Raw genomic sequence first — 24797 nt, 5'->3', positions numbered from 1 at the left:
CATATGTTTTTGTGTATAAAATACGCATTTCTGTAGTGCACATGTGCACATGTGCGCATGAAAACAAGCGCATACTCTCCTGTGCAGATTCAGATGCATATTCAACATGCAACTCCCCCATCTAAGAGAAGAGAAATGGGGATGGGAAGGGACATGTACTGCATAGGCTACATTCTGTATGGGTATGTTCATGTAACTGTGTCACATTGAGGGAGGAAAGCACCTGTAGGTACGTCTGCCAGGACCTTGAACCAGGTCCATGATACGTACTGATGAAAATAATCTTCAGCACTTGGACAATGGTGACTTGCGACACAAGGAGCAGTGACATGAATGGCAAGCTTCAAAGCTGCTTTGATTGACTAATAATAATTATGATAGGCAGAGCCGGCCATAGGCATAGGCAAACTAGGCAATTGCCTAGGGCATTTTATATGCCTAGGGGCATCAGCAGCTTCTGCTGATTCAAATGATATGCGGCATGCCTATATTCTGTGTGTAGCATTTCATATGTAGATACAGCCACAGTCGCACACAGAATATAGGCATGCTGCATATAATTTTAATCAGCAGAAGCTGCTTGTGCATCCTAGCCACATAGCAATGCAAATAAGATGCATTTTCATTAAAAAAAAAGGTGCCCGACGTTAGCATTGATGCAAGATTTGTGAGGACACATCTGTATCCAAGCAGAGGCAGAGGTCACAGTGTTAGTGGCAGTGTGAGTGCTGTGTGCATGTGAGTGGGTTGGTTGCGCAGTAGTGTTCGGAATATGTGTAAGGAGCATTATGTGTGTCATGTAAAAATGCATTAATAATGTGCAACATATGTGTAAAGGGCCACTATGTGTGTCATTATGTGTATAAGGGCATTAATAATGTGCGCCATATGTGTAACAGGGTACTACTGTATGTGTGTAATTATGTGTATAGGGGCACTAATAATGTGCAGCAAATGTGTAGGGGGCACTATGTGTGTCATTATGTATATAAGGGCATTAATAATGTGCGGCATATGTGTAAGGGACATTATGTGTAAAAGGGCATTAATAAAGGTTGTCATAATGTGTAAGGTGCATTATGTTTATAAGGACATTAATGTGTCTCATATGTGTAAGGGGCATTACTGTGTGGAATTGTGTATAAATGCATTACTAATGTGTGGCATTATGCGTATAAGGTGCTCTACTATGTGGCATTGCATATAGAAAGGGCACTACTGTGTCGTCTAATGTGAATAAAGAGCAATAAGGTGTGGTGTAATGTGAATAAGGAGCAATTCAGTGTGATGTAATGTGAATAAGGGGCTCTACTGTGAGGAGTAATGTTTATAAGGTAAAGTTATACTACTGTGGGATGTAATATGAATTATGGACACTATCGCAAGATAAAATGTGAATAAAGTTGCAGTACTGTGTGGCGAAATTGGAATTGGGGTTACTATTGTGTGGCCATGCCCTTTCCCAGCAAGAAGATGCCCCTTTTTGGTCTGTGCGTCAAATGTGCGAACTGTTCCTATTTAAAATATAGGGGGTACAAGGACTGCTATGGGTGAGGGGTGATGGTGCTGGGAAAGAGGTGCAAGGTCAGAGACAGAACCAGCGGTGGTGCTAGGGGGCACCAGACAAAATTTTGCCTAGGGCATCATATTGGTTAGGACCGGCTCTGATAATAGGAATGCTAAAACCACATGCAACGATCAAGCTCCCAAAACCCCACATAATACTGTACAATGCATCTCATTCTTTAAATTCACAACTGCACTGCGCCGAAACATCACGTGGTGTTTCGGTGCTCCTAACCAACCAGAGTAGCTTTTTCAAAGAAGTTTTTTTTGGTTAGTTCTTGCATCCTCCAAGTTTTTTTTTTTTTTTTAACTCTCATTGGATTAAATGATGGAAGACAGGAGAGGGTCCGTCTGGAATTAAGTGCAAGTGTGATTGGTGTTTTTTTTTACAGTATTTAGCATTTCACAGATTCTGGCTGCCTGAGCCTGCTTGGATCAGTAATGTTGCAGAAGAAAAGGTAGGAATCACTGGCCTATCTATAATGGGTGCAGTGTGTGCGGTCAGGGCCAGATTAACAATGGGGCAGATGGAGCTGCAGCTCCAGGCCCCCCATTGAAAATAGGCCCACAAGACCCCAAACTGGCTGGCCAAAGTTTCGACCATGGAACTCTGCAGTCTGCAACTCTGCCGGCTCAGTCCTGATTCTGAATCCTCCTCAGGCTCCGCCCCCGGATCCGTCCATAGCCCCGCCCCATGGCCTACTCAAAATTAATTTATTGATTACTCACAGTCAGGCTGGGCTGGGCTGTTGGTTAATCCCAGGTGCTTTGTAACTCCTCCCACTATCGGGGGCGTGGCCAAGGCAGGGTCGGGCTGGTGAGAAGCTGTATATGGTACCACTATCTCAGCTGCTGATACTGTGCTGCGCCCTGCTCTGCCCTGCTGTAACGCTGATGAGATTCCTGAACACTGTGCTCTGATTGGCTGAGTGTCTGTGTGTGATGTGTCACTCAGCCAATGGGAGCACAGCAAACACTGCTGAGGAGTTCCTGCACTGTTCACTGAACAGTGCAGGAACTCCTCAGCAGTGTTTGCTGTGCTCCCATTGGCTGAGTGACACATCACACACAGACACTCAGCCAATCAGAGCACAGACAACCCCCCCGCCCACTCCCCCACACACCAACAACTACCCGGGCAGCAGGCGGAAGGATGATCTTGCAGGCAACTCAACACTGGAGAGATGGTTAGTCACTGTCAGTGTGTCACATTCATACATGTATATAGTACTGTACAGGATAATTACTTTTATAAGTGTGACCCCCCCCCCCCCCTCCCCAAAACATACAAGTTCCATCTCTATCCTCTGGATGTACAGTAGCAGCCCCTCCTGTAACACCCTCCCTGCTCTATTGCAGTATGTATACAGGTATCTCTATACCATGTATACAATATGTACTCTGTATATATATATATGTATATTATGTATGTGTATTCTGTGTGTGTGCTTTATGTATAAATATGTATACAGTATATATATATATATATATATATATATATACACACACATACGGGGATGGTATCGGGATCCAGCGTTTGGGATGCCAGCAGTCAGAATACCGACAGCAGCATCACTACGTGCCAGATCCTGACACCTGGAGAGTAAGTATACTAACCCTCATCTACTCTCCCCCCAACCCTCCCTTCCCGCAGCCTAACCCTTACCCTCCCAGGTGTTACCTAAACCTAACCCCCCCTTACCCATAGCCTAAAGCTAACAACTCCCCCGCAGCCTAAACTTAACCTCTCCCCCTCCGTGGCCTAACACTAAGCAGCCTTGCCATACTTGCATTCGGGGGGAAGCCAGCAGTTGGGATTCCAGTGCCGGCATTTTTATCCATGTCGGGATCCCGGCACCAGCATACCGACCAATGTTAGGATTCTGACATCAGCATTCCAATTGCCGACATCCCGAACGCTGGTATGCTGACTGCATCCTATGCATGTATACTATGTACAGTGTGTGTGTATATATATATATATATTCTATGTATACTATGTGTATGTATGCATTACTGTTCTGTATACAGATGCGTCCACGTACATTGATGCTCGCAGCACGGCTCCCCATACAGTATGTACAGGGTGCCAGCCAGGGCTGGATTAACAATGGAATGGATGGAGCTTCATCCCCTGCTGCCAGCAGCCACTTGAGGTCCCGCTCACTCGCACTGCAACTGATCTTCCCCCTGCCATCCAGCCGAAGACTGACCTCCCACGGGTTGTTCAAATGCTGGCAATTGGTGGTACAGTAGAAGGCTTCATAAGCCCTCCCTGCACCTCAGTTTCTCGGCTCCTCCTCCGTGCTGTGCAACATCATGAAGTGTGATGCACACCAAGAGCTGTGACACCACCAGCGTACCAGGGGTAGTTGAGCTGTGATCACCCTCGGTTCCATGAAGGTGGCCCGCGTGAATGTGACAGGGCTGCTCCTTATAAGGTGAGAGCCTGAGCTTTGCAGTCAAACTAAAAGTCCCAGCCCTGGTGTAGTGGGAATGAGCTCTGACGTCTGTCCCGCTATGACAGCAGAGAAGAGTTTTGGGAGAGCACGGATTCGCTGATATGGGGGGGCCCCATCTCAACTCCCCGTCCCTCTCAGGTGAGAAGGCAATCTCTGCAATTGCAAGCCCTGCAGGCCAAGAACCAGCACACTATGGGGCATAGTCATCATGAAAAAATTGTGAAATGAGAATTTTTTTCGTTTTCAATTCTCACCCTCTCATTTCACAGTTTTTTTTACAGTATTCATCATTCCTCTCTAATAAAAATATCACTCTCTCTCTGCTATTTTTGAGAAGCAGTTTTTTCGGAAAAGTGATATTTTTCCCCTTTCAGCTCATGCATCCTTAAGAACTTCCTCCTAGCTGCAGACCCCGGAACTGAGCTATTGCCGCACGGATAGACTGCCTTTGCCCTCCGCTGCCCCTAACTGCAGATAATAATATTTTAGAAGGTGGAGGACGGACCTGCAGGACAGCTGAAACTGGCGCCGGCAGGAAGGGAGAGGAGCCGAAGTGGAGGAGGCTGCACAACACCGGGGCTGGGAGACAGGTAGGACCGGGGGGAATATAGCGGGAGGGAAGGGCCTGACACTAAAACACAGCAGCAGGACCACTGCTTTGTGCTGGCAGCGACACATGACACACACAAGCTGCCGGCTGCCAGCTGCTTGTGCTCCTTCATGAAACTGAACGCCGTCTCAGGATGGTGAACAGTTTCACTATCAAACTCTGAAGAAAATGCTTCTTCGGAGTTTGATGAATGTACTAATTTCTAGATCCCCATACTATAGTATAGGGAGTGTAGAGATTATTGAATCAGGCTGTAACAAAGGAGATAGTCATATCTCCTTCTGTTACAGCTTTGATGAATGAGGTTTCGTGAAAAAAAATGACAAATTGATAATGAAAATTTAGTGATAATGAATATGCCCCTTAAATCTGAATTTTGCATCATGTTATATGATTTTGGGGTTGTGTGATACATTAGGTGGCAAGTTGTAAGTGAGGTTTCTCTGAAGGTACCTGTGTAATGGAATAACAAGGTGGGGAGAGAGCGACATGTGATTGTCAGCTCTTAAAACAAGATACAGGTATCAGTGAGATCTTGGATTATGCTGCTGTTAGATTGTAAACCGATGAACAAGAGTTTAGCAGGTGTATGGCACATGTGTTAGATTGTAAGTCCTGGGTGCTAGTACTAGGTATGTGTGATGACATGTTCAGCATTTGATTGTAAGCTCTGGGGATGTTGAAGGCTCAGTATCTGTGAGATATGTAAGATTGTGAGCTCTGTGGACAAGCGCCCAGTATCTGTGTGATAAATGTGTTAGGTAGTGAGCTCTGTAGGTGGAGAGGTATCTGTGTATAATATGTAGGAATGAAGCTTAGTATAATGCACGCCGCCTCTCCTGCCTCCTGATTACCTCCTCCCACTCCTACCTACAAGATTTCTCACGTGCTGCTCCCGTTCTCTGGAATTCTATACCTCTCCCCCTCAGACTCTCCACCTCTCTACAAAACTTCAAATGGGCTTTCAAGACCCACTTCTTCACAAAACCCAGCCAAATCTCATTCTAACCCTCTGTCCCACGCTCTGTCTACCCCATCTGTGTCACCCATGTCTGTCTACACCTCCCCTTTAGAAGGTAAGTTCTCAGGAGCAGGGTCCTCTTCCCTCATGTGCTTATCCTTCTCTTACTTAACCTATCTTCTACTTCATACTCACTTCAACGGCACCAAATCCCTCAGTTTTCTGCCACCCTGATACTTATTTCAGTGTTGTTTGCTGACGCAGCTACGTTTTTCTACTCTGTACTTGTCCTATACTGTCATCAACTGAACGAACGTCAATGTTTTCTTGTTTTGCTTATTTGATTATGTACTCTGTAAGTGGGCGCTGCCCTTGTGGCGCGATATAAATAAAGGATAATAATTATAATAAATAATTACTGACGACCTGCTGGCTGTCGCTATTCAGGGTTGGGGAGTCTGTGTCCTACAACCAGAGGAAGGAGTCTTAGGTTTTTTGAGGTAGGCGTTAGGCCACACCGCCTGTGCAGACCACACCCCCACATATCTAGTCACACCCCCATGGCAATGGTTACATCCCCTGCGGTGGCACACAATAGGCCCTTTATAAATGTCAGCTCCAGGCCCATGTGGACCTTAATCTGGCACTGTGTGCGGTGCACACGGGCCCCTGGGTCCAGAGGGGCCTACTCCGCACACACTGCACCCATTTCTTCTATACTTACCTTTCCAGCGTCCATCGGCGACAGTGTGGGCCCCCTCCTCTCCCGTAGCCGTCACCGCCGCTGCTAGCGCACTGAGCGCTAGAGACTCTGGCACAGTGCCAGAGTCTACAGTGCATGCGCAGGACTCGGGAAAAATGGCGCAGCGGGCATTTTTGGGAGTCCTGCGCATGCGCTGTAGACTCTGGCACTGTGCCAGAGTCTCAGCGCTGAGAGCGCTAGCAGCGGCGGTGACGGCTACAGGAGAGGAGGGGGCCCACACACGGAGTCTGCACTCGGGTCCCCTCCTCTCTAGAAATGCCGCTGGTAGGAATGGCCATTGACCATCTGTGATTCAAAATAATTGAATTTTTTTTTATGAGGTGCCGGGATACTGAGCATAGCTCCGCCCCCTGACACCCACAAAGCCCTGCCCAGTGTCCTGATTTGCCCACGAGCCAGTCAGTGAAAGAACAGGGATGACCATCGGCTGTGGAAACCATCAATAGTCATCCGCTGCATAGTTGGCAGCCATCAATGGTTACTTGCCATATCGGGACTGCTAGACCGGGCTGCGATAAGCAGAGAGCTGGCTTCCTGTAGTAAGCCACTCCCTGCCTAATGAGCCCTAGCCAGCTTTTATGGGCTACAGCCGATGCAGTCCAAAGAAGCTGAGAGTTTTGCACAGTCACACCGCGGCATCTGCGCTGGTCCTGGCACCTGCCGGATCCATTGCGCAGGTGCTAGGACCCGGGGCTGGATGTCTCCTCTCCTCTTCGGGCATAGGGGTAGCGGCACCCCCCCTACTAATTGTAAGTAGGAGCCACAGCTGGTGCTGGGAGGAGCCCCAGTGCTCTGTTTTCTCCTACATTATTTAATGGACCTAGGTAGTAACAGACCAGAGGGATAGGGAATCCCATGCTGTTTGCCACCTCAAAATTGCTGCACAGGCCAAGGCTATGATCATTATTGCGTGTGGGATTGAACCATGACCTTTTTTTTTTTGCTACATTTCTTTTACATTATTCATTTAGTTTTTTGTATTCTTTTTTTAATTTAACATTTACAATATCAGTCATCATCTTGATAATGATCCCTGGCGTTTCTACCACATGTTACACAAAGCGCCACGGGTCATGCACGTTAAAGTATTAAAGTGCAGCAGAGGCATTTAGGATAGCATGTCATGTCACACATATCTACTATACGTGCAGTCCAATATACACATTCAACTGCGCCTTAGTTATCCCATTTTACGCCTGCACTGTTGGAAAACGGTGTGATGTAATTTGAAATGTGGGTACTATTGTGTGACCACACCCCTTCCTTGGGAGACCACACCCCTGTTTGCAGAGCTGTTCCTTTGTATATTATGGGAGGGAGGGCGCAAATTTGGCAGGGGGGCGCCAAACACCATAACACTGGCCCTGCTGGGAGCCATATTGCCTAGAAACAGTCCTGCTTTCATTTAAATACCTAAAGAAAAGTTTTGACACCTTTACCTACTGACTGGCTAATTTTCGCTTCAACTTGTGCCTTTGTACATCTGATTACCTTTTTAGCCCCTTTCTGTCTAACAAGATACACCTCACTGTCTTCATTATTATGAGTCTTAATACACTTCCAAAAGGAAATCTTTTTCGCTTTCACAATACTTGCTACTTCTTTTGCAAATCACACTAGTTTGATGATTAATGCTAGACGATCTGTGGGTGAAACGCGCTGCTGTCCCTTGTTTATGACAATGTGTACAGCCTTATACCATATATATGAGGAATCACATTGGATCACTTCGCTACCTCTGCTGGTGTTTGCTAGTCGGGAACTGTTATTTGCTGTCTAGCAAACAGCGGCAGAGACGGGGGCAGGAAAGCCACTCTGCCACAAAGCCGCCATCACTCCTCCCCCTCAAGCCCGGATTTCCCACAGGGTAACCTAGGCACCTGCCTAGGGCACCATGGGTCCCAAGGGGCCCTTGTACAGGCCCCCAAAAGAAATTTGGCCTTTAAAAAACATTCCCAGAGTAACCCTGAGTGACTACCGCATGACATAACGCGTACGTGCCTGTAGCCCCAGAGTCTCGTTGTTTGCACTATGCATGTTAGGTATTTGTAAAATACATGTAATATACGGCAGTGCTGTCCGCTCCCCACCTACCATAAACAAAAAATCTTATAGTGTACTTTTATAAAAAATAAAATAAAATAAAAAGTGGGCAGGCCTGTCTGCCTGTATACTTATCTATCAATTGCAGGGTTATTTATTTGGGTAGTCAGTTAGGGAAATTTACTAAGGTCCTGATTCCATTTCAGTTTGTTTGTTTTTCCTAAGTGGCATCTCTGTAATTTACTAAACATTGAACTCGCCAGTGTTTTTCCCATTCGTATTGTTTTTCATGGCGACTATACAAATACGAATGAATAGACCCTCGGTCAAATGTGGTTGTTATTTCTTACAACACGGTAATTTACCAAGGATTCGTATTTATGAATGTGGACGGACATACCTTAAACTTGGTTGCAAAAGGCCTTGAATCGTAGAAATGAAGACATTCCAAATAGAACTGCGTTTGGCTGGCATCTGTCACTACTCTCCAATTACTAAGGTAAGTGTTATAACATCCCTGTATGGTTTAGAAAAGAGTGTTTAGGATTTGTAGTGGTATTTTAGTTTTTAAACAACATACCACTTGTTACTGTATGCATTATACATTTTACTCTATAATAATAACTGCAAGTAAAGTTAGTATAAACACTATGGTGGCACAGTATTCTGGGGGTAATTCCAAGTTGATCGCAGCAGGAAATTTTTTAGCAGTTGGGCAAAACCATGTGCACTGCAGGGGGGGCATATGTAACATGTGCAGAGAGAGTTAAGGTCCATACACACTTAACGATATAATGAGCGACGTCGCTCATTTTCCCCCTCCTTGAGCGACGTCGCTCATTATATCGTTAAGTGTGTATGCCGCCAGCGACGACCGATGCGCGGCCCCGCGGGTCGGCAACGATCGTCGCTGTCGGTAGGGCATGCATGAAGGATGTGGACTGTCGTCCACGACCTTCATGCAGGGCTGGCGGGGGCGTGACGTCACTGAGCGATATGAGCGGTCATATCGCTCAGTGCGTACAGGCGGCCGCCGACCGGCCGGCCAGGGAGGGGGAGACGTTAGACGATGTCGCTCACAGAGCGACATCGTCAAGTGTGTATGGGCCTTTAGATTTGGGTGGGTTATTTTGTTTCTGTGCAGGGTAAATACTGGCTGCATTATTTTTACACTGCAATGTAGATTGCAGATTGAACTCACCACACCCAAATCTAACTCTCTCTGCACATGTTACATCTGCCCCCCCTGCAGTACACATGGTTTTGCCCAACTGCTAAACAATTTCCTGCTGCGATCAACTTGGAATTACCCCCTCTATGTGGATTTTTGTTTGCTTTGTGTATGTTTGGCCGTGCTTTTAAATCTCCCTAAGGTATTTTTTAAGAATAGAATAAACTGTTTTTTTAAAACACTCTTCTCTATATATCAATACTTTACCACTGCTGCATGTGTAATCTATGTTGCTTGAATGTGACAATGCATATTATAAACAAACAACTTTACTCAAATTACTATAGAATTAATAAGCCACCCATGACTTTATTCTGACGCACTTAACATTTATAACTAGCTAGCTTATCACTAAGAAATAACCACACGGACACCAACTGCTAGATTTAAAAGGTCAAACAGATATTTATTGTTTGATGACCTGTCGTTTAAACTAAGAATATTGGAGGATGGCAAGAAAAAGGCGCTACCAACTCACCAACACCAGTCAACTATAATAAACAATAAAATAGGAGGGGACTCACAACCGCCTCCTTAACATAACCCGCACTGTGCAGGACTCACCCCCCTTACTTTAGCAGAGCCGTGGACGAACCCGCACAGGAACATCCGTAGTCCACCCGCAAGGGGAGGGCACACTCGCTGTTCAATCAAAAGGGGGTGCCCCACAGTGACCACTTATGTAACTTTGACCGCTGACTGGTAGCGACTTTCCGCCCATCTGGCTGTCAAAGCCTGCTATGAATGAAAAAGAGGTCCGAAAAGCGAGCCTCAAGCAACCTTATAGGGCGGGTGGGAGGGCATCCAAAGGAAAAAATGGCAAGAGGAAGATGGCTGCCTAATCCCAGACCTATATACCCCTGTGTATACTCCTCCTACCTATCCCTAATAGGCACCCATCGGTCACCTGACTACAACTGTCCATCACTAAGGCTAGCCCTGCCTATCCTCAACACATGTCACAAAAATTCAGGGTGCTTATGTGGCTTCGAGCCTATGCGGATCTCTGCCTGCTTAAGCCACCCATGACTTTATTCTGACGCACTTAACATTTTAACTAGCTAGCTTATCACTAAGAAATAACCACACGGACACCAACTGCTAGATTTAAAGGTCAACAGATATTTATTGTTTGATGACCTGTCGTTTAAACTAAGAATATTGGAGGATGGCGAGAAAAGGCGCTACCAACTCACCAGCACCAGTCAACTATAATAAACAATAAAATAGGAGGGGACTCACAACCGCCTCCTTAACATAACCCGCACTGTGCAGGACTCACCCCCCTTACTTTAGCAGAGCCGTGGACGAACCCGCACAGGAACATCCGTAGTCCACCCGCAAGGGGAGGGCACACTCGCTGTTCAATCAAAAGGGGGTGCCCCACAGTGACCACTTATGTAACTTTGACCGCTGGCTGGTAGCGACTTTCCGCCACAACAAGGATTTTAACAAAAAACCGCAGACCGCCATCCAACCAAAACCAACAGAAAGACTCAACCCGACACTACTCTGAAGATACTTTCCAAAAACACCCCAATACCCGCAGGGGAAAGGTGAACACCGTCCTCCCTATAAAACTGTACATTGCGCAGAACCAAGAGCGGGTGCCTAACAACTAAACCCCCTATCGCCTGCACGTATACAGACACAGCGGAATTAACTTTCTTCCTCGCTTTCTCAACTGCGGAAAAACGAACAGCACCCCGCCAGTGAAAACGGGGCACCATGTCAGACCATACAATTACCACTCGGGGCCAGGATGCCCGCAACGCCACTAAGTCCGCCTTGATACTCAGGATGAGATCTATGCCCTTGACTCGACCCATATCATTCCCCCCAAGGTGAATGACAATCCAGCCGGGCCGCCCCCACCTTCGCTCATGGCGAAACAGCAAGCGAAGTAAACCCATCCAACGCAAACCTCTAACGCCCAACCATCTGACTACCTTGTCCCCAAAAAATTCGCCTGTTCGCCCTGCCATAGGATGCCTCTCCGCCCAAAAAATGAAAGAATGGCCAATAAGCCAAATCTGATCCGAGACGTCCACAGTAGCTGCAAAAGAAAATTCCTACTGTCAGCACACTATAAAGATTACAGAGAACATAACTAAACATGCACATAAAGAACCCGAGTGAAGGAGAAAACTCAAAAAACCTCCCGTGGACCATGTGTGATGCCAATTGTAATTCGGCCCCCTCGGAGGAAAATTTAAAAATTCACTTCACACCCTCCATTCCTGAACGCTAGCCGTTCAAGAACCGACGGGTAAAACACGTTTCCAGGTTCGCGCAACAGGCGCATAATATAACACACTTATCAACCTTCCAGAAGCCAGGCGCAAGCCTAGCCAAACTGGGACCAGGCTTCCATACCTAAGCCGGTATCTAGCCCGCATGGACAAGTTCCACTCACCGGGGCGTTGTTCACCTATTGCCCCCTCGGCCCACATACCGGCAACGAGGCAAATCCACCGCCTTAGTCAATGATTGTCCACAGGAAGGGCGGAACCGATAGACCCCCAACAGCAGCATCGGGAACCAGCTCCTTAAACTTACCGAACTCAAAACGCGACAGTGCGTCAGCAATTCTATTGTCAACCCCCGGGACATGCACAGCCGTGAAATGAATATTATGCCTCAAGCACTTAAGCACCAAATAACGCAACAAGCGCAGAGCCTCCGGAGAGGACGAGCGCTGGTTATTAACAGCGTGCACGACTCCCAGATTGTCGCAGCGGAACACAATACTCCGATCTGACAAGCTAAGTGCCCACAATTCGACGGCCACTATTAACGGGAACAATTCCAAAAGAAGCAAGTTCTTTGTAAAACCTCGGGAGACCCATGCTGAAGGCCAAGGCGCGGCGCACCACTCTGTCCTGAAAAAAGCCCCAAAGCCTGAACCCCCTGCGGCATCGGTAAAAAGTTGCAGCGCGGCGTTGGAACAACGCTCTGCTGGCCATAACACCTCCCGGTTAAAAGAAACCAAAAAAGTGGACCAGATTCTCAAATCCTCCCTAATCTCGCGTGAAATGTAAATCGTATGGTGAGGTTTCCGAACCCCTGACATGGCTCTCTCGAGTTTACGGCAGAAAACGCGACCCATGGGCATGATCCTGCACGCAAAATTAAGAGACCCAAGTAACGACTGAACCCTTTGTAGTCTGACCCTACGACTGAGGAGGCATTGCTCTATAAGACCCAGCAATTTGTGCATCTTATCGGCCGGAAGCCGGCAGCAACCGGCCTCTGAATCGATTTCGATTCCCAAATAACTGAGACACACCGTGGGCCCCTCGGTCTTATCCGAGGCCACGGGAACGCCTAGGCTACCGAACAAACTCTGGGCTAAACCCAGCACGTCCCCGCAAACCGACCCCTCCCTTGGACCCACAAAGAGAAAATCGTCTAGGTAGTGGGCCACCCCTGTATGGCCGGAGGCTGACACCACGCACCAATGTAAATACGAACTGAATTTCTCAAAGTAGGCACAAGAAATGGAACACCCCATGGGCAAGCACCTGTCAACGTAAAACCCACCCCCTAACCTGAAACCAAGGAAACAAAGGGAATCGGGGTGTATGGGCAGCAGGCGGAACGCGGACTTAATGTCCAGCTTGGCCATGAGGGCGCCGGGACCCGCCCTCTGGACTAAACGCAGGGCCACATCAAAGGATTGATATCGCACCCTGCAAGCCTCCTCCGGGATGGCGTCGTTGACCGAGCCACCACGGGGGTGCGACAAATGTTGAATGAGGCGGAATTGACCCTGGGCTTTCTTGGGAACCACCCCTAACGGAGAGATGCACAGCCGGGGTATTGGAGGGGACGGGAAAGGGCCGCACATGCGCCCCAACTTGATTTCAGCCTGCACCTTATGGGCGACCACTGAGGGGAAATCGCGCGCGGATTTCAGTTTGCGCCTGGAGACCACGAGGACCGAATCTGGTATGGGGAGCCTAAAACCGCTACGGAACCCGTTTAACAAGAACAACCCCGACGTATCGTCGGGGTAAGCACCCAACCATTTAGCCAATTCGGGGACGTTAATGGGAGAAAATGCCTTACTTTCCACTTCCAGGCACCTCGGCAGAGTCAGAGGGCCGGGAACCGGAAGGGGACGGGCAATCCTTGGCCGAGTGCCCCCCGCCGCACACCTTGCAGGAGTGGCGAAAACTGCAGTTAGAACCCCGAGAACACTTGCCCTCGTTGAAAGCGAAGCATTTACCTTTATTACCCAGAAGCGGGCTCGGCCGGACACCCGAACCCGGTTTGCCGCCCTGTGACCTCCAACCAGACTTCATCGTCTTTGAACCCCACGGGTAGTGTCGGGTTACCGTCTTGGTTACGACGGAATTTCTCATCGTAGTCCCTCCACGCGTAACCCTTGGAGGTCAAATACATTTCGTGCACCAAGAACAAATACTTGACCGTGTTGTGATACTCCGTTGGCCTCGATTCGGCGTAGCACGCTGTGAACACTAAAAACTCTCGGAGCCATTGATGAAAATTGCGAAATGCATTCTCACCGATGCCTCCGACCTTTTTGGCCTTATCGAATGCCTTCCGCATGTCATCCATAAGGGTGAACATGTCGACATATTTACCCTTCCTAATCTTCTCCCTTATCCGTTTACGTAAACCCCTGGTGACCGCAGTGTTTGCGCAGTGCACCATTTCCGTAAAACGCGGAGGGTCCTGCGTGACCGCCGGACCCGTGCCCTTAGCCTTCTTATCTTTTTTGTGTAAGCGATGCGCAATGAGCCTGGCTAGTTTCCGCGGGCGCCTGGGGGACCCAGAAGACCTAGTATCCGAAGAAGAGCTGGAAGAAGAACTATCAGAAGAAGAATTAACTTTCTCACCCGTTCCGGAAGGGCCGCCCACTTCTTCTGCCGCGGCGGCGGGGCCGGCCGGCGCCTCTTCAGGGACCCGAGATCCCCCCGCTGCGCAGCTCCCACTTGCTCAGCCTGCTGCGCCACTCCCGGCTGTGTGTTACTGGACGTTGCTGCTGCTATGGCTCCAGACGATCCGCCCGGGGGAGAGACCCCCCTTGACCTACCGGCACCTGTTGGGGAAACAGAAGGGGGGGGAGGGGAGGTACAAAAACGGGAGCCGCCGGGGGGGGGAACCGGCGGCAACGGAGGGGGGGAAGCAGAAAGGGGGGGCTGTGAAACCGGGGCAGGCATGCCCAAGGTCGCAGAGCCCGCCGTTTCCACGGCTGTGCCAAGAGCTGGAGGCCATGTGGCTGGAGCGGAAAACCCAGCGTGCCAATTGGACGGAGCCTGAGAAAACGGCGGCGCCCAGTACGGCGTCTGTGTGAGGGCCCCGGGGTTAAACCCGCCGGCGTAAGAATCCCCCCAAGGAGCAAACCCCGGACCACTAGGTGTGGGCCAGGATGTCACCGAGCCCTGCGCGTGCGTAAACGCCGCCGGCAAATAAGGGGACGAGAAAGGGGCCCGACCCCCTCGGAAATCGGGTGACGCCCCGGAAGTCATGATCGGGAATTGCAGTGCCCCCGACCAGGACACCGACGCCGCCGGCAGGAAACCTGCGGGCGCAGCCTGATATGCGCCGCCTCGGGACGCAAATGAAGCGGCCATGGAACTGTGCCCTGACCCCATCTGCTGTACCATGAGCTGGCCAGCAGATGGCGTTGCCTCACTGGGCCACAAGCCACTAACCGGCGGCAGCAGGATCTGGGATACCGGGAGAGCCCCTGGGTGAATCCCAGACGCCTGGACGCCTACACCCGACACCCCCCCACCCCCCGCGGCCGCGGGACCCATGGGAATAGTGGGGGGGGAAAGGGTATCCCCCCCACCCACATATGCCTGTGTGCAAGTAGGCCCCGCCCCCCCGAGCTGCGCCTAATACCGACGGCAGGGACACTATGTCCTGGACCAGCCAGGCACCCGCAGGGGAGCTGGCTGGTGAGAGCCCCGGCAGCACCAGCCCCTGTGCGGCGCCGCTGTACCCGCTCGACGGGTCACCTGACCCGCTCACTGCGGCCGTGGACAGAGAGGCCCGCCCGCCCGGGGATGCCGGAGCCCCGGCGCGCGCGGCTCTACCGCTGCGCCAGGCTCCGTGTGCGGCCGCCGAAGCTGAAGAACCGCCGCCCGGGGAGAGCAGAACACTGTCTCCCAGGGGCGGCGAAGCGGAAGGGGGGACCACGCGTACACACGGCCGGCGATAGCCAGCCGCAGTGAGAGGACGAGCGGCTTCAGCGAGCCGGCGGGGAGGGGGCGCAGTTCTCCTGGGACGGGGCATAGCGCAGGGGTGACAGTCTTATACACGCTGCTGGCACAGGTGAAAAAGGTAGAGGGTGAGAAGGAGACAATATTGAGGTAAAAAAAAAAAGCTGTAACAGCAGACACCTTACCACATCCAAAGGAAAAAATGGCAAGAGGAAGATGGCTGCCTAATCCCAGACCTATATACCCCTGTGTATACTCCTCCTACCTATCCCTAATAGGCACCCATCGGTCACCTGACTACAACTGTCCATCACTAAGGCTAGCCCTGCCTATCCTCAACACATGTCACAAAAATTCAGGGTGCTTATGTGGCTTCGAGCCTATGCGGATCTCTGCCTGCTTTGACAGACAACTTTTTCCTTAATCACTATGGTTTTAGTTTTGGAAAAATCTAATTTTAAATTTTTTTCTCAAAAAATAAACCATGGTCTTAATTGTCACCAGAAAATGTGAAATGCTACTTGCATAAAATTACCACTGTCCATTCCAGACACATTATTATAAACAATTATTTCCCTGATCGTCTTCTGGAGCTGGATAGCCATTTACCACTTGTGTCTGGTCATGTTCGTGCAAAACGTCTTGGTGGCGAGGTTACAGGTGACACTAAGGGGGTTGTGCCTGTAGAACTGGTGCTTGTTTGTTCAGATTGATGAGTTAGATGCTACGTTAGGGTTCTTATAGTGACATTCAAGTCTCTAGTGGCTGTTGTGTGTGTTTCCATGATGCGCACCATGCTCTCTTGTGTATTTTGGGTGGCTATTAATATCTGCAGGTAGGCTTGATGGAGCCTGTGGTTCTCATCCATGATTCTTTGGTATGTGTCTAGAATCCTATTATTGTCTGCCCTCATTAATTCCAGGGTGTTAGCCGTTGTGGTGAGTTCTGGTGAGTTCTGCATAATCTGGGTACGTGATAGGCCAGATTGCCAATAAATTGTGTTTGCCTTTGCAAACATTCTAGGTTATTTGCTTGCTGGGTGGACCAGCTGTCCCAAAAAACCTGTTCCTTAGACTGTGGTAGTGGTGTTGACATATAGAGGAGTTGACATATACTGTATGTAGTAGTTGGGTCAGACAGTGGTATTGCTGTCAGATTTAAGGTAAATGTGTCTTCATTGTCAGTTTGCTGCATTTGGCCTGGCTGAGTTGGGTGAAGAATGGTATCCTCTGAAATGAGAGACCAGTTGTGTGTAAGTATAATTTTACCAACTAATGAAGAATATTTATGTGTTTTGCTTCCTAGGGGTACAAATGGTAAATTACTTTCATTCATAATTTGTTGATGTTGTCCTTATCCACATTTTGTATATTTGCTTAACTTTTGGGACATTTATTTTCTAAATGATATTCTGAATTTGTTTGTTTGCTATGGACAACATATGCACATAAATACTATTTGTATACGAGATTTAAGAACATAATGATATGTTTGTTAGCGGTGCATTATTTACATCACCACTTTGTCACTAAGCTGCTTCTTTCAAATGTGAAACTACAACACACCATTGTGTACACCATACACCAATATTTCTAAGATGGGAGTTCTGTTTAAGATGGGATGTTGCCCATAGCAACCAATCAGATTCCATGTATTTTCTCTATCGTCCTAGTGGATGCTGGGGTTCCTGAAAGGACCATGGGGAATAGCGGCTCCGCAGGAGACAGGGCACAAAAAGTAAAGCTTTACGATCAGGTGGTGTGTACTGGCTCCTCCCCCTATGACCCTCCTCCAAGCCTCAGTTAGATTTTTGTGCCCGGCCGAGAAGGGTGCAATCTAGGTGGCTCTCCTAAAGAGCTGCTTAGAAAAGTTTAGCTTAGGTTTTTTTTTTTACAGTGAGTCCTGCTGGCAACAGGATCACTGCAACGAGGGACTTAGGGGAGAAGAAGTGAACTCACCTGCGTGCAGGATGGATTGGCTTCTTGGCTACTGGACATTAGCTCCAGAGGGACGATCACAGGTACAGCCTGGATGGTCACCGGAGCCTCGCCGCCGGCCCCCTTGCAGATGCTGAAACGAGAAGAGGTCCAGAATCGGCGGCAGAAGACTCCTCAGTCTTCTTAAGGTAGCGCACAGCACTGCAGCTGTGCGCCATTTTCCTCTCAGCACACTTCACACGGCAGTCACTGAGGGTGCAGGGCGCTGGGAGGGGGGCGCCCTGGGAGGCAAATGAAAACCTTTTTTGGCTAAAAATACCTCACATATAGCCTCCGGGGGCTATATGGAGATATTTAACCCCTGCCAGAATCCACTAAAGAGCGGGAGACGAGCCCGCCGAAAAAGGGGCGGGGCCTATCTCCTCAGCACACAGCGCCATTTTCCTCACACAGCTCCGCTGGTCAGGAAGGCTCCCAGGCTCTCCCCTGCACTGCACTACAGAAACAGGGTAAAACAAGAGAGGGGGGGCAAAATTGTGGCAAAACTATATTATTAAAGCAGCTATACAGGGAGCACTTATTATAAGGCTATCCCTGTCATATATAGCGCTTTTGGTGTGTGCTGGCAAACTCTCCCTCTGTCTCCCCAAAGGGCTAGTGGGGTCCTGTCTTCGTTAAGAGCATTCCCTGTGTGTCTGCTGTGTGTCGGTACGTGTGTGTCGACATGTATGAGGACGATATTGGTGTGGAGGCGGAGCAATTGCCAAATATGGGGATGTCACCTCCTAGGGGGTCGACACCAGAATGGATGCCTTTATTTATGGAATTACGGGATAGTGTCAACACGCTAAAGCAGTCGTTTGACGACATGAGACGGCCGGACAATCAATTAGTGCCTGTCCAGGCGCCTCAAACACCGTCAGGGGCTGTAAAACGCCCTTTGCCTCAGTCGGTCGACACAGACCCAGACACAGGCACTGATTCCAGTGGCGACGGTGACGAATCAACCGTATTTTCTAGTAGGGCCACACGTTATATGATTTTGGCAATGAAGGAGGCGTTACATATTGCTGATACTACAGGTACCACAAAACAGGGTATCATGTGGGGTGTGAAAAAACTACCTATAGTTTTTCCTGAATCAGATGAATTAAATGAGGTGTGTGATGAAGTGTGGGTTGCCCCCGATAAAAAAATGCTAATTTCAAAGAAGTTATTGGCTTTATACCCTTTCCCGCCAGAGGTTAGGGCGCGCTGGGAAACACCTCCTAGGGTGGACAAGGCGCTCACACGCTTATCAAAACAAGTGGCGTTACCCTCTCCTGAGACGGCCGCACTTAAAGATCCAGCAGATAGGAGGATGGAAAATATCCAAAAAAGTATATACACACATACAGGTGTTATACTACGACCAGCTATAGCGACAGCCTGGATGTGCAGTGCTGGGGTAGCTTGGTCAGAGTCCCTGATTGAAAATATTGATACCCTGGATAGGGACAATGTTTTACTGTCTTTAGAGCAAATAAAGGATGCATTTCTTTATATGCGTGATGCACAGAGGGATATCTGCACACTGGCATCACGGGTAAGTGCTATGTCCATTTCGGCCAGAAGAAGTTTATGGACGCGACAGTGGTCAGGCGATGCGGACTCAAAACGGCATATGGAAGTTTTGCCGTATAAAGGGGAGGAGTTATTTGGTGTCGGTCTATCGGATTTGGTGGCCACGGCTACAGCCGGGAAATCCACCTTTTTACCTCAAGTCACTCCCCAACAGAAAAAGACACCGACTTTTCAACCGCAGCCCTTTCGTTCCTTTAAAAACAAGAGAGCAAAGGGATATTCATATCTGCCACGAGGCAGAGGAAGGGGGAAGAGACAGCAACAGGCAGCTCCTTCCCAGGAACAGAAGCCCTCCCCCGCTTCTACAAAAGCCTCAGCATGACGCTGGGGCTTCTCAAGCGGACTCGGGGGCGGTGGGGGGTCGTCTCAAGAATTTCAGCGCGCAGTGGGCTCACTCGCAGGTAGATCCCTGGATCCTGCAGATAATATCTCAGGGGTACAGGTTGGAACTAGAGACGGATCCACCTCGCCGTTTCCTGAAGTCTGCTTTACCAACGTCCCCCTCCGACAGGGTGACGGTCTTGGAAGCCATTCACAAGCTGTACTCTCAGCAGGTGATAGTCAAGGTACCCCTTTTTACAACAAGGAAAGGGGTATTATTCCACTCTATTTGTGGTACCGAAGCCGGATGGCTCGGTAAGACCTATTCTAAATCTGAAATCCTTGAACCTGTACATAAAGAAGTTCAAGTTCAAGATGGAGTCACTCAGAGCAGTGATAGCGAACCTGGAAGAAGGGGACTTTATGGTATCCTTGGACATCAAGGATGCGTATCTCCACGTTCCAATTTACCCCTCACACCAGGGGTACCTCAGGTTCGTCGTACAGAACTGTCACTATCAGTTTCAGACGCTGCCGTTCGGATTGTCCACGGCACCTCGGGTCTTTACCAAGGTAATGGCCGAGATGATGATTCTTCTTCGAAGAAAAGGCGTATTAATTATCCCATACTTGGACGATCTCCTAAGCACGGGTGGATTCTGAATATTCCAAAATCCCAGTTAATTCCGACAACACGTCTGCTGTTCCTAGGGATGATTCTGGACACGGTTCAGAAAAAGGTTTTTCTCCCGGAGGAAAAAGCCAAGGAGTTATCCGACCTTGTCAGGAACCTCCTAAAACCAGGAAAGGTGTCTGTACATCAATGCACAAGAGTCCTGGGAAAAATGGTGGCTTCTTACGAAGCAATTCCATTCGGCAGATTCCACGCAAGAATTTTCCAGAGGGATCTGTTGGACAAATGGTCAGGGTCGCATCTTCAGATGCACCAGCGGATAACCCTGTCTCCAAGGACAAGGGTATCTCTTCTGTGGTGGTTGCAGAGTGCTCATCTATTGGAGGGCCGCAGATTCGGCATACAGGATTGGATCCTGGTGACCACGGACGCCAGCCTGAGAGGCTGGGGAGCAGTCACACAAGGAAGAAACTTCCAGGGCGTGTGGTCGAGCCTGGAAACGTCTCTTCACATAAACATTCTGGAACTAAGAGCAATCTACAATGCTCTAAGCCAGGCAGAACCTCTGCTTCAAGGAAAACCGGTGTTGATCCAGTCGGACAACATCACGGCAGTCGCCCATGTGAACAGACAGGGCGGCACAAGAAGCAGGAGTGCAATGGCAGAAGCTGCAAGGATTCTTCGCTGGGCAGAGAATCATGTGATAGCACTGTCAGCAGTGTTCATCCCGGGAGTGGACAACTGGGAAGCAGACTTCCTCAGCAGACACGACCTTCACCCGGGAGAGTGGGGACTTCATCCAGAAGTTTTCCACATGCTGGTAACCCGTTGGGAAAGACCAATGGTGGACATGATGGCGTCTCGCCCCAACAAAAAACTGGACAGGTATTGCGCCAGGTCAAGAGATCCGCAGGCAATAGCTGTGGACGCGCTGGTAACGCCTTGGGTGTACCAGTCGGTGTATGTGTTTCCTCCTCTGCCTCTCATACCAAAAGTATTGAGAATTATACGGCAAAGAGGCGTAAGAACGATACTAGTGGTTCCGGATTGGCCAAGAAGGACTTGGTACCCGGAACTTCAAGAGATGATCACGGAAGATCCGTGGCCTCTACCTCTGAGAAGGGACTTGCTTCAGCAGGGTCCCTGTCTGTTTCAAGACTTACCGCGGCTGCGTTTGACGGCATGGCGGTTGAACGCCGGATCCTAAAGGAAAAAGGCATGCCGGAAGAAGTCATTCCTACTTTGATTAAAGCAAGGAAGGAAGTAACCGCGCAACATTATCACCGCATTTGGCGAAAATATGTTGCGTGGTGCGAGGATCGGAGTGCTCCGACGGAGGAATTTCAACTGGGTCGATTCCTACATTTCCTGCAATCAGGATTGTCTATGGGTCTCAAATTGGGATCTATTAAGGTTCAAATTTCGGCCCTGTCGATTTTCTTCCAAAAAGAATTGGCTTCAGTTCCTGAAGTCCAGACTTTTGTTAAGGGAGTGCTGCATATACAGCCCCCTGTGGTGCCTCCAGTGGCACCGTGGGATCTCAATGTTGTTTTGGACTTTCTCAAATCTCATTGGTTTGAACCACTAAAAACTGCGGATTTGAAATATCTCACATGGAAAGTGACCATGCTACTAGCCCTGGCTTCGGCCAGGAGAGTGTCAGAACTGGCAGCTTTATCTTACAAAAGCCCATATCTGATTTTCCATTCGGACAGGGCAGAACTGCGGACTCGTCCGCATTTTCTCCCTAAGGTGGTGTCAGCATTTCATCTGAACCAACCTATTGTAGTGCCTGCGGCTACAAGCGACTTGGAGGACTCCAAGTTGTTGGACGTTGTCAGAGCTTTAAAAATATACAGTCAGGAAATCTGACTCGCTGTTTATACTATATGCTCCCAACAAGTTGGGCGCTCCTGCGTCTAAGCAGACTATTGCTCGCTGGATTTGTAGTACGATTCAGCTTGCACATTCTGTGGCAGGCCTGCCACAGCCAAAATCGGTAAAAGCCCACTCCACAAGGAAGGTGGGTTCTTCTTGGGCGGCTGCCCGAGGGGTCTCGGCATTACAACTCTGCCGAGCGGCTACGTGGTCGGGGGAGAACACGTTTGTAAAATTCTACAAATTTGATACCCTGGCTAAGGAGGACCTGGAGTTCTCTCATTCGGTGCTGCAGAGTCATCCGCACTCTCCCGCCCGTTTGGGAGCTTTGGTATAATCCCCATGGTCCTTTCAGGAACCCCAGCATCCACTAGGACGATAGAGAAAATAAGAATTTACTTACCGATAATTCTATTTCTCGGAGTCCGTAGTGGATGCTGGGCGCCCATCCCAAGTGCGGATTATCTGCATTACTTGTACATAGTTACAAAAATCGGGTTATTATTGTTGTGAGCCATCTTTTCAGAGGCTCCGCTGTTATCATACTGTTAACTGGGTTTAGATCACAGGTTGTACGGTGTGATTGGTGTGGCTGGTATGAGTCTTACCCGGGATTCATAAATCCTTCCTTATTGTGTACGCTCGTCCGGGCACAGTACCTAACTGAGGCTTGGAGGAGGGTCATAGGGGGAGGAGCCAGTACACACCACCTGATCGTAAAGCTTTACTTTTTGTGCCCTGTCTCCTGCGGAGCCGCTATTCCCCATGGTCCTTTCAGGAACCCCAGCATCCACTACGGACTCCGAGAAATAGAATTATCGGTAAGTAAATTCTTATTATCTTTTAGAAGGTGTTAAATAAATGAGAAGTAGAATCTGATTGGTTGCTATGGCTAACAACCCATCTTAAATATAACTCCAATCTAAGAAAATTTAGGCCAGTGTTTGACTTATGGTAAAGTGTGTGTGTGTGAAAGTATGTATCCTTTTTGTGGTTTTTTTACTCACCAGGCAGGTGTGGCGAATGTGGTGACAATGTCTGCAGACTGTCGAGGAGTTGCATTGGTGGCACGGCTGATACCTCCGACATGTGTCGACGTGGTGGTGTGATGTGTACTGGTCGTGAAGACACCTAGACTGCGTTTCCATGGTGGCAACACGTGTGTGGATGGACCTAACAAATATCAAAATTTATTTTGTATCCACAGTGATGTGATGACACACCCAATGCTTATGTACGTACCAGCTTCTCAGCATCCTCAGATTCAGTAGGAATGGAGACAGGGCCAGAGGCTCTTTTTGACTTTTTGGAGACTGTAAATGGATATGAAGCATTTAATTAATGTCTAATTGTAAAAAAAACACATAAGTTGCTACTAATGAAGGCAAAACTGATGTTTGTAAAATTGTTAATTTTATGTATAATAAAAAAACAACATTATACAAAATGTTTGAATAATTTAAAACAACTAAAACATATTGTGGCTAACTATGTATTACAAAAATCACCACTTATAGTAGCTATACTTTAAAAAACAGACAATGCAGATAGAAACACAGTATGGTACGAATGGTATTTATGCACAATACTCATAAAACATATTAAAGATTATTCTGCATGATTCTAGAACAAAAGCCATGACAAATATTATAAACACTCACTTCAACATACTGAAATGATGATAATTAAAGAAAAAACCTTCACAACATACTGTAGATTTGTGTGTTAGCATACACAATGAAAAAATATATGTGAAAAAGCATTCTTCATTATTATTGACCAATACATTACAAAAAAGCACAGTACAAAGCATACTAAAATCCATTGACAAATTAGTCCATCTTGAAAATGAATATATTAAAATTAGAGATGTGCACCGGACATTTTTCGGGTTTTGTGTTTTGGTTTTGGATTCGGTTCCGCGGCCGTGTTTTGGATTCGGACGCGTTTTGGCAGAACCTCCCTGAAAATTTTTGGTCGGATTCGGGTGTGTTTTGGATTTGGTGTTTTTTTTTAAAAAAAACCCCTCAAAAACAGCTTAAATCATAGAATTTGGGGGTAATTTTGATCCTATAGTATTATTAACCTCAATAACCACAATTTCCACTCATTTCCAGTCTATTCTGAACACCTCACACCTCACAATACTATTTTTAGTCCTAAAATTTGCACCGAGGTCGCTGGATGACTAAGCAAAGCGACCCAAGAGGGCGGCACAAACACTTGGCCCATCTAGGAGTGGCACTGCAGTGTCAGACAGGATGGCACTTAAAAAAAATGGCCCCAAATAGCACATGATGCAAAGAAAAGAGAAAAAGTGGTGCACTGTGGTCGCTGGACGGCTAAGCTAAGCGACACAAACACCTCAATATCACAGGAATTATTTGTTCTCCTAATCAATGGTATTATTGGTCCAAATCACTGGAAGAAAATGACAAAATCACTGGAATTATTCGTTCTAATCAATGGTATTATTGGTCCAAATCACTGGAAGAAAATGACAAAATCACAGGAATTATTCGTTCTAATCAATGGTATTATTGGTCCAAATCACTGGAAGAAGACTGACGT

The 24797-nt window shown here is 48.3% G+C and overlaps 1 long non-coding RNA gene across 2 annotated transcripts; it reads left to right on the top strand.

Moving 5' to 3' along the window:
* Positions 1-2666: 2666 nt before the first annotated feature.
* LOC134943495 (uncharacterized) lies at positions 2667-23615 on the top strand. Of its 2 annotated transcripts, XR_010181570.1 has the most exons (5): positions 2667-2753; positions 4518-4618; positions 8775-8904; positions 17018-17085; positions 23237-23615. It is a non-coding gene; the product is annotated as an uncharacterized LOC134943495 (long non-coding RNA). The 2 variants fall into 2 exon arrangements; XR_010181571.1 differs by lacking the exons at positions 8775-8904; positions 17018-17085.
* The last annotated feature ends 1182 nt before the right edge of the window (positions 23616-24797 follow it).

Source organism: Pseudophryne corroboree, chromosome 7 (genome assembly GCF_028390025.1).
Source record: "Pseudophryne corroboree isolate aPseCor3 chromosome 7, aPseCor3.hap2, whole genome shotgun sequence".
Taxonomy (NCBI): Eukaryota; Metazoa; Chordata; class Amphibia; order Anura; family Myobatrachidae; genus Pseudophryne; species Pseudophryne corroboree.
The sequence above is the reverse complement of the archived record's forward strand: the minus strand, read 5'-3'. Positions and strand labels throughout refer to the sequence as shown.